The 14,602-nt window shown below is 32.3% G+C and overlaps 1 protein-coding gene across 9 annotated transcripts in view; it reads left to right on the top strand.

The window, feature by feature from the left end:
* Positions 1-14,602, top strand: part of LOC106457574 (CUGBP Elav-like family member 4) — a 257,724-nt gene that overhangs the window by 168,757 nt on the left and 74,365 nt on the right. The gene's annotated exons all lie outside the window — the stretch shown is intronic.

Below are 14,602 nucleotides of genomic sequence, written 5' to 3' on the forward strand. Positions count from 1 at the left end.
TCATGACTACAGATAGTACCACAACGTTTTATCATGATTACAGATAGTACCACAACGTTTTATCATGATTACAGATAGTACCACAACGTTTTATCATGTGTACAGCATGTAATGACATTTGTTTAAAACTAAAGATAGTGCAGTTATATTTTATCACAGGTAGAGTAATATTTTATCATGTGTACAGCGCGTAGTGACGTTTATTTAAGACTACAGATAGTGCAGTGATATTTTATTACAGCTATATAAAATAGACTAATGGCTTATCAAACGTTAGGATAGAATAATGATGACTTATCGTGGATATATTTATAGTACAATGACATGTTATCTTGATTAAAAATGGTAAGTGGTGTCTTATCATGACTACGATAGTTCAGGGGCAATTGATTAGGGCTACAAAGAGTATAGAATATTATCTTAGGACTACAGATAGTACCGTAATGTCTCATATTACACGAAGTAAAGATACGTTTATTTCGGGTTCTAGTTGGTACAGTGATTTTCGTCACAGTTTTATGTAGTAGAGTGATGTCTGACTATGATTACACAGAGTGTAAGGAAGTTTTATCAGTACTACAGGTAGTATCATGACGTTTTATTAGGACTACGTGTAATTCCATGCGTTTTACCAGGACTACGGATAATACAGTGATAATATAGTATGAAATACATGTTCAGGGGTAAATTTTAAAACCTACAGATAGTAAAGTAACGGTTTAATGTGTTGTATTTGATATTTCTTTCTTTAACTATTTTGTTACAAACTCCACCGACATAAACACAAATAATTCCACTTAATCCTTCGCGATTCAGTAATATGAAACCAATTTCCTTATTTTTAACTGGATATTTCGTGATAATTGTTACAGACACAGACAAACACAAGGAAATGTTCACTTAGGTCTGATCTGTTTCATTGTATTGGTTATATATATGTACAGTTACCTGCCCGTGTTGTAGCTACTTGCTATTATTTGCAGTTTATTTATTTTGGAAAGAAATGTATAGACAAGGAAACATTAAAGTCACCCATCTGTATCGTTTCCAAGAAACATCTTAGTAATCTTAACGTAACACTTATTTATTCCTCCACGAGAGCGAGGTTAGAGATACTTTTAGTTGTAAAAATATCCGTCTTTTTTTCAAAAGAAAAACGTTTTTGCATAAACAAATGACATTAAAATGAGGATATTTCTCGTAATTTCGAATTGGTTCTGTGTCGTTATATGTCTTTGTCGTGGATCTTCAGGAAAAGGGTTAACTACTAAAATTTTATTTCTGATTATTAACCATTCATTTAAAATCTGACGCTTTCTCCCCCTCCCCTTTTACTGCTGTTCTTGATTAACGTTCACTAAACTGACTTGTACAGAAATATAGTTTATTTTCTTTATCCCTTTATGTATTAGGATGGATCTGTTCAGCTCCATCTGCTGTTGCTGACGGTTCATGGGTCGCTGTTCTCTACACTATATTTAATCGAAGTAATGTGGCTTCTATCCATTAATCAAGACAGACAGACCTGTTCTGTTTGCCTCCATCTCAAATATCAAGCCTACCTGGGTGAGAGGGACCGGCTCATTAATCCTCACTAAACGTCCCTGGGATCGAGGCTGTTTATCCTAAGCCTACCTCCAAGCTTTTGCCGGTAATCCTCGCGTATGGTAGAGTCCCTAGGGACCCTAGTCACGACGCTTTGATGGATGGAAGCATGTGGAATTCTGTCAATATGGTTGACTCGAGCTCTCAATGGGGGGGGCTATCGATTTGTTCCATGGTGCACAGTATAATCCTCGGGTGCCTTTAGAGGCGTTGAACATACTTTCTACTAAGGAGCTTATAGCTCCTGAACCTGCAGTTGTGTCCTTTCTTCAAGATTTTCTTGTACGTCTTAGATGACACATGGTTTTCGGTGGTATAAAAATACCTCTTTCTCCTATATGCTTGAGTAAAAAAACAGTAATAAAAGTCTGTAGTTAAGAGAAATCCGCGTGCATTACACGAAAGAAACCCAATAGCTTATGTCTAAAAGTATCGAGAAAACGTCCTCATACTCATTACTCCCCTTTCACTATAGTCACCTAAAACCCTACTTCTTAGACTACTTTTTTTTTACTTGGATTCTTCAATTCCCGTCCTTTAGCTGAAGACTGAAACTTGTCTCGTTTATGCTTGCTAGCAACTAAGGCGGCTGTATTGAGATAAGCTTTTTAACATCAAAAACCTACGGTAGATTTGTGGCTAATTCAGCAATATATATACAGTAGATCATAGCTGAAAATTGCACTGTGTAGAACTAATCTCTAGTTTTACCAGAGTGAGGCTAATTGGTATGTTATGTTTAATAGGCCCACTGTAAATTCCAAAAACTATCTAAAGCAAGAACTATATTTATATTAACTTCTACACTAACTGGCTTATGAGCAAAGCTTTGTTTGAGACAAAGTTGGTAAAATCTGTAACGCTTGACTTTCATTTGTTCGAGTTATATTTCTTGTCTTATGGTTCATCTCTTGACAAAGCCGAATAAAATGAAACCGAAAGTATACGTAATCAGATATTATAGGGTTCTCACCTTAAGTTTGAGTTGAAGTGTAATTATAGCACTATATATACAGCACAGCAAATGAGCATTTTATATGCACACAAGAAAAATATCACGGAAATGTATTTTCATTTGTAATGGTTACATACGGACATACATGTAAAGACTAATAACACTTTCAATAACACATACAGATTTTTCGTTGACACACTAATAAATATATACTTTGAAGTTATTTCGTTCAACGTAAACAGGTTAAAGTAAGGACAGGAGCGCACTCTATAGTCACGATTAAACAGTAAATTCTAATATGGTGGGAAATAAGCTCACTAATGAATATTTTAAAACTGCAATATAGTATTTTAAAACATATACAATGATTTAGATTTACTTGAGTCTGTGATATTTTGGAGTAGGTAATGTGATAAAAAAAACCAAGTATTTTCCTTGATTTCTGAACAAAAGAAGATACGTACTTAGTGGTGTTCTTTGTAAGAAATACTAAATTGTATGAATTCAATTGTATGTATCCGTCAGGGGAGGGAGAAGGACAAGAAGGAGTAATGAGAGTACTTACAAATCGATTTTGTAATGTCAAGAGATTTGATCCCTTTCGCAACCGAAGAAAGGTTACGTTATAGCCTCAAACCCTAACAAAGTGCGTTTTATATAACGTACGTCTACTAGTAATTTGAACAAAGTGACAGAAAAATGCTTTGCTATATAGCTTTAAAGTTCCTAAATTATCAGCAGAGGTCAACTAATCAGTTACACGAGTCTAGATTTTTATTCTAACATTTTATCAACATGATTGCAATGCACTAAAGATTTAGTCAGTGAATGAAAAAAGCACAAATCACTGATACCCAGTCCTATTATCCACATATTCTTTAAGTGATTCCAAGAAAAATTTATATTTTATACAATAACAATCTCAAACAACTAAAACAAGAGTAAATTTAGACATAACAGTTAAGTTACGCTTCAACACCACTTTGTCAAAAACGTAACTTCTTAAAAAGCTAAAGAAAGAGCAACTTCTTCCTTTAGCTCTTTAAGAAGTTTCGTTTTTTTTGACAAAGCGGGGCTGAAGCGTAATTTAACCGTTATGTCTCAAGTTAATCTTTCTTTAGCTGTTTGAGAAGTTTCGTTTTTTAGCAAAGGGGTTAAAGCGTAATTTAACCGTTATGTCTCAAGTTACACTTTCTTTAGCTCTTTAAGAAGTTTCGTTTTTTTTACAAAGCGGGGTTAAAATGTAATTTAACCGTTACGTCTCTGGAGACATAACGGTTAAATTACGCTTTAACCCTGCTTTGCTAAAAAACGTAACTTTTCAAACAGCTAAAGAAAGACTAGCTTTATATATGGTGGTTAAGTTATGCTTCTATCCTGTCTTATTATAAAAATCCATAACTTCTGACAGAGTTAAAGAAAGAGTAACTTGAGAAATAACGGTTAAATTACGTTTTAACCCCTTTGCTAAAAAAACGTAACTTTTCAAACAGCTAAAGAAAGAGTAACTTGAGACATAACGGTTAAATTACGCTTTAACCCTGCTTTGCTAAAAAACGTAACTTTTCAAACAGCTAAAGAAAGAGTAGCTTTATATATGTTGGTTAAGTTATGCTTCTATCCTGTCTTATTATAAAAATCCATAACTTCTCACAGAGTTAAAGCAAGTTATTTTTAATCCCGCTGTATATAACAAGTAGAAAAATCCTTAAGATAACAACGATAGCAAAGCAAACTAATAAACCACAGTGTTATGATAAATCAATGAAGAAAGAGTATCTCCTTTGGCAATAAACAAAGATATTTACATATATATATATGTTTATAATTTATGCGCAAAGCTACACAAAGATTTATCTGCATATACCCGGCCCTTAATGTAAATTGATAACCTAGATGGAAGGCAGCTAGTCAACAGCATGCTGTTGTTTGGTCGAATAATGGAATCTGTCTGTGTGCATACTGTTAAGCACGATGCTGCATAATGGTATATCTGTGCTCTGCCCACCGTTGGTATCGAAACCCGATTTGTTTAGCGTTGTAAGCCCTAAGACTCCCATGGGGGCTAGTGAGATTTGACCGTTAATTTTATAACACACCCATAACACCCAACCAAGTACGGAGCGCGTTTTAGGAGCAATGGAACACAAACCACTAACCTTCGGATTCACAGTCCGAGTACACTACCCAGTAGACCACACCGATACACTTTAGAATGGTTTAATTTGCTTATGTAATGTATACTGTTGATACAATCGCAACAGTTGATATGAAAAATATGAACTTCTCTAAATCGTGTCAATACTTTGAAAAAACGTTACGTAATGCGTAAAACTATATTAATTTCAACATTATTGTAAGAAATGTAAAAACAGTACAACAACAACATTCCTGCATAGAATAGTACTACAAGCCGCTATGAGAAATAAATTAGTATCGTTTACTAGCATATCAAAATTTGGTGACATATGTTAGAATATTTCTAAAAGGAACGGTAGTACAAACATTTCTGTAACTTTTCATTAAGACCTAATGGACATCTCCACAAATAAACAGAAAACATTTGGTTTGTAGTAAACCAGAACAACGTCTTTCTCACTGAGATATTTTATTTAGAGAAATAAGTCATATCAAAATATGTTAACTGATTAATGGGAATATATTATACTGTGATTTCTAAAGAAGTAGGACATTATTGTTAATATAATTATTGTTATTATTGACATTATTGTTATTATGATTATTGTTATTATTGACATTATTGTTATTATTGACATTATTGTTATTATTGACATTATTATTATCATAATTATTGTTATTATTGACATTGTTGTTATTATTGACATTATTGTTATTATGATTATTGTTATTATAATTATTGTTATTATTGACATTATTGTTATTATTGATATTATTTTTATTATAATCGGTCTGTTGGTGCTACTAGTGTGGATATTTCCTCAAATAATTTGCTGAAATATCGAGTGATCAATAACTTCCCCAATTTCGACTTTAAGCTATTGGGTAATCATCTCCTCAAATAAGGCTGTAAGCTATTGAGTAAGAATCTCCCCAAACATGGCACAAAGCTATCTAGTAATAACCTCCCCAAACATGGCACAAAGCTATCTAGTAATAACCTCCCCAAACATGGCACAAAGCTATCTAGTAATAACCTCCCAAAACGTGGCTCTAACCTATTGAGTAATCATTTCCTCAAATAAGACTCTAAGATATTGAGTAATCAATTCCTCAAATAAGACTCTAAGATATTGAGTAATAACCTTCCCAAAGATAATACTAAACTACTGAGTAATAACCTTCCAAACCACATTCGATTTAGCTTAAAGGTAATATAACAAACTGCAACTCTTTGGTTGATTTATCAGATTCTTTGACACGGGTGTCTTAAGGACTGAACGCAGCCTTGAATTCGTATTAATGTTTATTACTTGATAAGAACAGAGAATCTAATATGTGGGTTAAATGCTGATAACTTATATATATTTTAAGAATCTAATATGTGGGTTAAGTGCTAATAACTTATATATATTTTAATATTTTTCATTTTTATTGTTTACGTAAAATTAGAACTCTAATATTTTCATTTGCAGAAAAATACACTGATAGGTCTACATCTAGGCTACTAGCTATGACAGTGACCTATTGAAAAGTGTTTGGTGATTCTGCTCTGAACAATTTATGTTCCTTTCTTAAGCTTTGGAGTACAATGTTCTTCTTCTTCTGTTGAAACTCTTTCACGTTTACACTCAATAGCGTGATAAGTTATATAACACATGTAGCTATACCATGACAGGAGCAATGGGTGGAGGTGGCGTTTTAGACTTACTGCTTTACAATTTCCAGAGATCTAACACAATCTTAGATTGTTTATCAGAGCTCAGTGGCATATAACTCACGAATTACTTGATCGTAGGTGACTCGACGACAAAGATTGATGAGACTGGGGAATGGCCACAGTCCGCGCATTGTTCACTACACTTTTGTGTTGTGCAACACCCAAGCAACTGTGGTTATTAATGGCCTCTTTTCGTGAACACTAGATTTATTCCCAACTTGCAATAAAAGGGGGAGGGGTAATAGCGGAAGATAGTATTTGCGCCTTTTTTTTAGCATATACTATTCTTAAACATGGTATGAATTGATGTTCTAAGTTTGTATGTTTTGTCGTTCCAAAGCCACAGATTGGCAGTTAATTTTTTTTATAACAACTGGATTTAGTTCGACCCACTTTTGTTTACTTCCCACGGGTTTTCTTGACACCAATCTTATTGTTTATGCTTTTCTGTTTAAAGTCTTATTTTTTAATAAATCAAACTTTTATAGTTAAACAAATATTACTGTATATATTTTGCAAACAAGCCTGTCCCGATACAAACTTTTAACAAAAATGAACTTTTTTATTCAAATACCCTTAATTAAACAAAACATCGTATGTCGTTAACTCTTGTTAAATCGATTTACTTAAATTCCTACAAAGCTGACTATAAAGTTAAAGCTTACATTAGTGAGGTTATAATACCAAAAGCACAAAGCATTCAATAAATATATGAATGTGAATATACATGTATATATGTATAGAGAGAGAGGTAAGGAATACAGGCATTGATACTGGTATTTTAAACCTGAACGTCATATACGATGCGTGGGCTAAGCAAGCAGATCAGAGACCCGTAAGGTTCAGGCCTAGCCCTCCCTAATTTAGAACTGCTGTTTAACGTTCTGCGTTCTGGAATGCAACAATAAACCACGCCCAGCTTGAGGGCGAGTATCTTAAACTTGGAAGTATAAAACGCGATAACTGCATTATTAATTCTGCGTAAAGAAACTGAACTGTGTAGTACGAGAAACATTGATTTGTACGATTTATCTACCAGAAAAGTTTGATCTTAAAGGTACGTGTTACATGTTTCATTTGCTAACAAATAAAGATATTCAACACAAATAAACTATGAAAAAATAAAGATCAGATGAAGCAAAGAAAGAACGGAAATGTTTATAGGTCCCGAAAATGATAACTTCGCAAGAATGAGTATTTTTACAAACAACAATTATTCGAATTCGAGAATGGATCAGTGGATACGATGGTCCAAAATTTGCGTCCCATTACAACCAAAATAAATCGTGCTCCGCACTTTGGGACTGAGGGTACGTTATAAGAGGGACGGTCAAATCCTGTTGGTCGGTTACAGAGGAGTAGCCCAAGGATTGACACTGAGTGCCGTTAACTAGCTGCATTCCATCTAGTCTGTTAGTTGAAAATTAAGGAGCTGACGTAGATAGCTATCCAGTGAGTAGCTTTGTGTGGATACCTGAAAAACAAAAAGAAGCGAACAAGTCGACTTTTTAGTAATTGTATATATTTATTTATTCTTTGCATGCATACTTATATTTGTAATTTATTGTAATTAAACACCACCTTGTTATTCCTGTGGTTACTTTATTTAATTCGTTACTTTTCTTTTAAAAAAGAATTTCATGACAAATGTTTCAACGAAATTCAAACAACTAATATTTAAGTGTGTATCACCCTTACAAAGCTTTAATATACATGTATCGCTATCAACTTACTCTGAAGGCCCACCAAATGATAGCTTATTTAGAATTTAGTATAATCCATTTCTTCATCGGTGTCCTCCTGGTGAACGAAATATTTTCTAGGTTTTGTGAAGCAAACCTGTCAAAACTTCCCTATACCGGACGAGCTTAATATATGTAACTATTTTATGAATATATATCTGTTTGTGCTATTAGAGCTTCATGAGTGAGTGACTATAATTTTAGATATTTTGTTACAATAGGTGACCTCTGAAAACTTGTACAAATTTTTATATTCGAATAATCGTTTACTTCTCGAAGTATAAACTTCCTGTTACTGTGATGAAATTGGCAAAATAAATAAACCTTTAATTTTTGGCCCCTTAACTTATTTCTTTTCGAAAAGCGGTTGCGGATTTTGTAAAGTATGAAAAAGAAATATGCAAGTTGGATGCTTACATATTTTAAGTCTAGGGATATTTTGTATGTTCAGTACACATTTTTTCATTAGTGTTCAAAGAGCAATGTAAGTACGCAATAAAATTTAACATTCCCATATAATTTATGACCTTACCATTGCAAGTTAACTGAACCTTTGAACACAGTAAACTTTATATTTAAGAAAAATCACCTGACTTAGAATATGGTAAACGTGAATCAACTAAGGTCAGACTTGAAACAAAAATAAGCACTTCACGGATCATTCAAATAAAGTTAAACTTGAAACATGATAAATACTTCATGGGTTATTCAAATATGTTCGGACTTGAAACCTGGTAAACAATTTATGGGTCATTCCAAAAAGATCAGACTTTAAACGTAGTAAACAATTCATGGTTCATTAAACTAAGGTCAGGCATAAATGTAGTAAACAGTTTATGGATCATTCAAACAAAATTAGACATAAAACATGTAAAACATGGTGAACACTTCAAGGATGATTAAAATAAGATCAGGCTTAAAACATAGTAAATAAGTAATAAAAAAATTGATCTATGGATGGTAATGCCAAAACGTACAGTAACAAGGTAGGGATGAATACACAAAAACATACAAAGATCACTATATAAGTAGCCAAATATTTCCAAGAATAACTTTTATCTACAACTAAATGTTGAATTCCTGTCATTTTTTAATAAAAGCATTTAAACTGAATAGTGCTATACAGTCTTACAGCGGCTAATAACCATAAGCTTGTAAGATTGACTCAGTACTTCTTGGCTACTTTTGTAGGAATTTTTATATGGTTTTTTTGTATTCATCCCTACCTTGTTTCTGTACTTTTTGGCATTGTCATACCTACATCATACTTAATTTTTGTAATTTTTTATTACTTGTTTCTCCTCCTTTTTATTAAGCAATTGCATTGAAGTAAGTTGATAAGTGAACATTTGTTTTATTTCTATAATTCAATGGTAACATATATATTGTTAATATCATATCAGTTTTGTCAATTTCTTTAATTTTGGATACCATTGGGGATCAATGAAGCTGGAATGTTCCTCTAGGATGGTAGAAGTACCCTGGAGCACGGGACCAAGGGGATATTTACAGAACCCACGCCTTCCAACTTTACCCCAAGTCACTGCATGTGCATACAATCGACTCCAAATTTTGTAGAAAAGTATACTGCTATATAACATATTGTTTTTATAATTAAGAAACTGGTGTTTATAAATTCAGACATCAGTAACATGCACACAGATCCGTCAGTTGCATAAATACTTGATCTCCTTGATTCCTTGAATATTAAGTTACATTATTCTATCTTTCTTTTTATTTTTACTGAAATTGTTTTGGCAGATATCATGTTTGTGTAATGAATAGTCACAAACGGTCGTTATATAATAACAATTTGTGCTGCCATCTACCGATCAGGAATGAAACTGTTATTTTTTGGAAACATGGAAATAATATATGCTTATAAGTTGAATTCACTGCCATAAAAATGCGTATGGCAGAAGAACAGAATTATATTACTGTTATACTAGCTTTAAAACCCTATAATGGCAATTTGGTGCTTTAATAAGGCTATAATTTAACTTTAGCAGTTATTTGTAAGCATCATAGAGTAATAGATTGAATGCGGCACCATTTTCTTCTCTACAGTACTTAATGATAACTCATGGATAATTCAAATAAGGTCAAACTTTAAACGAAATAAACAACTCATGGATCATTCAACTAAAGTAAAAACAAAACATGGCAAACACTTCATTGATCATTCAACTAAATTCAGACACAACATGACAAATACTTCATGGATTGTTCAACTAAAGTCAGACTTAAAACATGGTAAATTTTGCATTGATTACCTGACTAAAATAGTTCATAGATTAATCAATAAATTTAAGAAAGGACCGGATGTCAGGTATTTCGAGATTAGAAAAAAATCATAATAAAAGTAGAAGGATGTTTAGATAATACTATGAGAAGCTCCCCCCCCCCTAGTGGCACAGTGGTATGTCTGCAGACTTATACTGCTAGAAAATGGGTTTCGATACCCGTGGTGGGCAAAGCACAGATAACCATTTGTGTAGCTTTATGCTTAATAACAAACAACAACAAGCTATGAGAAGTACTTTTATAGAATAAAGTCGTGTTTAGGCATTTTTAATAAGTTTAACATTGTCACAGTGAAATTTCCATTATATATTCGAATTATTAACATTTATATTTTATTATTTAGCTCATGTAGATGAAGGAAATATAGATAAATTGTGAATCATTGCTTTCTGATTACTCATGTAGGAAAATATTATGTTACAAAAAATAATTAATTATGTTTCTCTAATTTCAAATTCTGATTCAGATTTGCCTGATTTGTTCGCAAGAACAGAGTAAAACTTATTTTTCTTACCAGATAATCCTTGATAATCAACGTTAAAGTCACATCGTAGTAAAATAAAACCCTTTAGATGTTTACTTCCATTTATCTTCACGGTTTTACAGATTTGAACTCGATTAAAGTAAGCTCAAAGTTTAATCTTTCAATTATAGAGATTTACCAAAGTGTTCCAGGCTGATGTGTTTAAGTGCTTTCATTATAATGATTTATTGAAAGATTTACCACTGCTCTCACGCAAATAAATGCCTGGCCCTCGTGAAGAGAAGTGCATTTCAGAAGGAACGACTTATTCTCCAGGAGAAGGAGTTTTCTTACGTGTTTTGAATGTCAGCTTACATTTCACAAGTTAAATGTTTATTTAGAAATGTGAAAAGATAAAATGAGATACATGTTATGCCATGAATTTGTAAAGCTTTACGTTTGGCCTTTCCTTCAAAAGTAAAATATATTCTGTCCAGAACAATTAGTTTAATCATGCGATTCATTTCATTACATTGAACTTTTACGATTATTATGTTTCATTCTGTTCAAGGACATTCATTCTAGCCTTTGCCAAAAGAGAAGAAAAAATCAAGATGATACATTGTCAAATATTAAATATTTTGTCGTATTTCTATCAATGGTTGTAAGATCATTTTATTTCCACGAATTCATTTCAATTATCTATTCAATTTCCCAAGAGTTCAATCGCGTTTAACATGACCATGTACTGGGATAATTTTCTAACCCTAACTTAATAGAACAATTTACTTTCACGCCAATAACTCAAATCATTCGTCAGCTATTGTCTTATGATTTGAGTTAGCATCATGGAATGTTTGTTTTGTTTTTCATGAAGTTAATCAAAAGTAGTTTCTCATATGATGCAAAAACTAAATGTAGCTAATATTACCATTGGTTCTTCTTCACCTTATCATAAACATAGAGTGATTCAAATTAACAATTTTATTAAACCCTACGTTTAGTGCTCCATGAATCTTTCATTCAGTAACATGTGTTTGATTTCTTGTTTGTTCGTTTTAAAGCACAAAGATACACAATGAGCTATCTGTCTTCCACCCACCACGAGTATCTAAACCCGAATTGTTGTCGTTATTAATCCACTTACCTGGAGGGGGGTACGATTTGTTGTATTGTCATGGCTCAACATATTTCACTAGGCCTGTCTACTTGGATAATTTCAAATTCTTATTATTTAGTCTTAAACATTACAGTTTTCATTGTAGTATATGCACAGATTATGTCATAACATATCATATTGTATTATATAATTATACTTAAAAAACGATAGCGTAGCCTAAAAGCGATTTTGACAAACCCATTTCTGTTCTTCATGTCTTCATGGTTATTTTTAAGTTATAGTCGATCAGTTTCTAGTAACACTTTTATTCTGATTTCCTAAGTATATTCTTAGCATCTTTCTGTTAAGAAATATTTATTAATGGTTATATCAAATTACAATATTTAATTCATCGTACTTCTTATACACGGTCGAAATCACAACCAACTACGAGTCTTAGCCTAGGTCATGCTGATTTCTCGAGAAGTAAAGATTAGTACAGGGTTAAGAAAAGTCTGGAAAAGTAATGTTAAATTCTTAAGCTGATTAATTACCATATTTTAAGCATCTGCTTTTCACTACGAAATAAGTTAAGAGAAATAAAAAGTTTTGAGCTGTTAGAATTTTAAGAATAAAACTCTTTTAAATTGTACATTGAAATTAATGTGTTAATATTAATGGACTTTATATGTTACTACTATAAATTCTTTAATAACGCACAAAAGTCTCGAGAACTTTTCTTGCTTTTTGCTTCTGAACAGAGCAAAATAAAAACAATTATAAAAGTGTTATTTTTATCCTTTTGTTGATATATAAGCGCCAGAAATGTAATTAACAGCATTTTAAATTTCTTAAATACAGCGACTGGTCACTTTCTTAAGCCTATTCACACACACATACGTTTATAGAACTCGCCATTAATTTTTATTTGGAAAATAAACTAACCACGTGATGTCTCTGTTGAAGGTAGATGAACCACGGAAGACTAAGACACTTACCAAGAAGGTTGTCGTTAAGTGTATAGTTGGTCTGGTATGAAAAGCTTTATAAGTACCTATCAGATACGTTACGTTAAAATCTAGAGGTAATCTATTAAAATAGGGATTCCCAAACTTTCTCAGCACAAGGTTTCCCAGAAAGAACCGCTCCTCACAAAAACACCCATTGAATTTCTAGAAACTGAAACCTTATTCATATTGTGTATTTGCTAGCCCCCCTCCCCAAATACCTTCCTGCGACCTCCAGTTTGGGAACCCGTGTAGTAAAAAGATTTAGTTTTACTGTATTATCAATACTAAATGCAGGATATTACGGAAATCTCTTCACACTCAAGGATTTGTGCTAAATTTCGATTGTACCGATCTTTCTAAATAGGCAACAAGAATGTAATTGTGTTTACAATTTTAAAGGACTGCCTTTGAACTGAAATTCGCAATTAATATTAGGAAAAAAACCGCATTTATCGGTTAAAGTATAACGTTTTTCGGCATCCAGTTTTACTATATTAATTTAAAATCAATTGTCTTCAAAGCTGTGACTTCTTGCATGCACGAGAGTTTATGATATTGCAATAAGTATGTGGAACAAAACCTATTTATCTATCTATTTATGTCACGAACTTCCTTCTCCTGGACTTCTTTCTTCAAGTTGGAGTTTCGCATATGGAACCTTTACTTTTGAAATATACTTTCAAACGGCTTAATTTACTCCTGACTTTAATTAAACAGCGAACTTTTGTAGCACTGATTACAAGAAATTTCTCCAAGCTGTAATTTCGCTAGATAATAGACAGCGATAAACGTCAGTTAGCTTAATTAAGAAATCAAATTTCCACTCTCTGTGTCCTTATTAGTTTATATTTTGCTAATTATCTACTTCTAAGTATTTTTATCTTTACTCTAATGTCTTCTTAATTTCAATTTTTTTGTAGGTTTTATTTTGTATTTGTGGACATAAAATTCCAGTTTATTTTGAATGTCGTTGCATCCTGTTTTGCGTTTTTTTAACAAACTGAAAAATAATGATAATAATTATCCATTTGATAAATATAAGGCAAAAAATTGTAATTTACGCCATTAAATGTACAAAGTTTGATTTTTGTTTCTGTACTTTTGTATTAACTTAAAATTACGTTATTTACACAGAAGTTGCACAAACAGCCCACAGTTTAAATCTAGAATTTAATTACGAACAACTTGTAATAGAGTATACCAGTCAAAATTGATGAAGGGACAAGTTGTAATAATGTGTACCAGTCAAAACTGGTGAAGGGGTTGTATCAATAACAAGTTTTAATAAAATATACCATCAAAATTATTTAAGGGGCGGGTGATGTATAAATAACATTTGTAATAAAATATACTAGTCAAAATTGGCGAAGGGGTTGTATCAATAACAAGTTGTAATAAAATATAGTAGCCAAAATTGGTGAAGGGGTTGTATCAATAACGAATTGTAATAAAATATACTAGTCAAAATTGGTGAAGGGGTTGTATCAATAACAAGTTATAATAAAATATACCAGTTAAAATTATTGAAGCAGTGATGTATCAATAACAAGTTGTAATAAAATAAT

Source organism: Limulus polyphemus, unplaced genomic scaffold, assembly GCF_000517525.1.
Source record: "Limulus polyphemus unplaced genomic scaffold, Limulus_polyphemus-2.1.2 Scaffold347, whole genome shotgun sequence".
NCBI classification, from domain to species: Eukaryota; Metazoa; Arthropoda; class Merostomata; order Xiphosura; family Limulidae; genus Limulus; species Limulus polyphemus.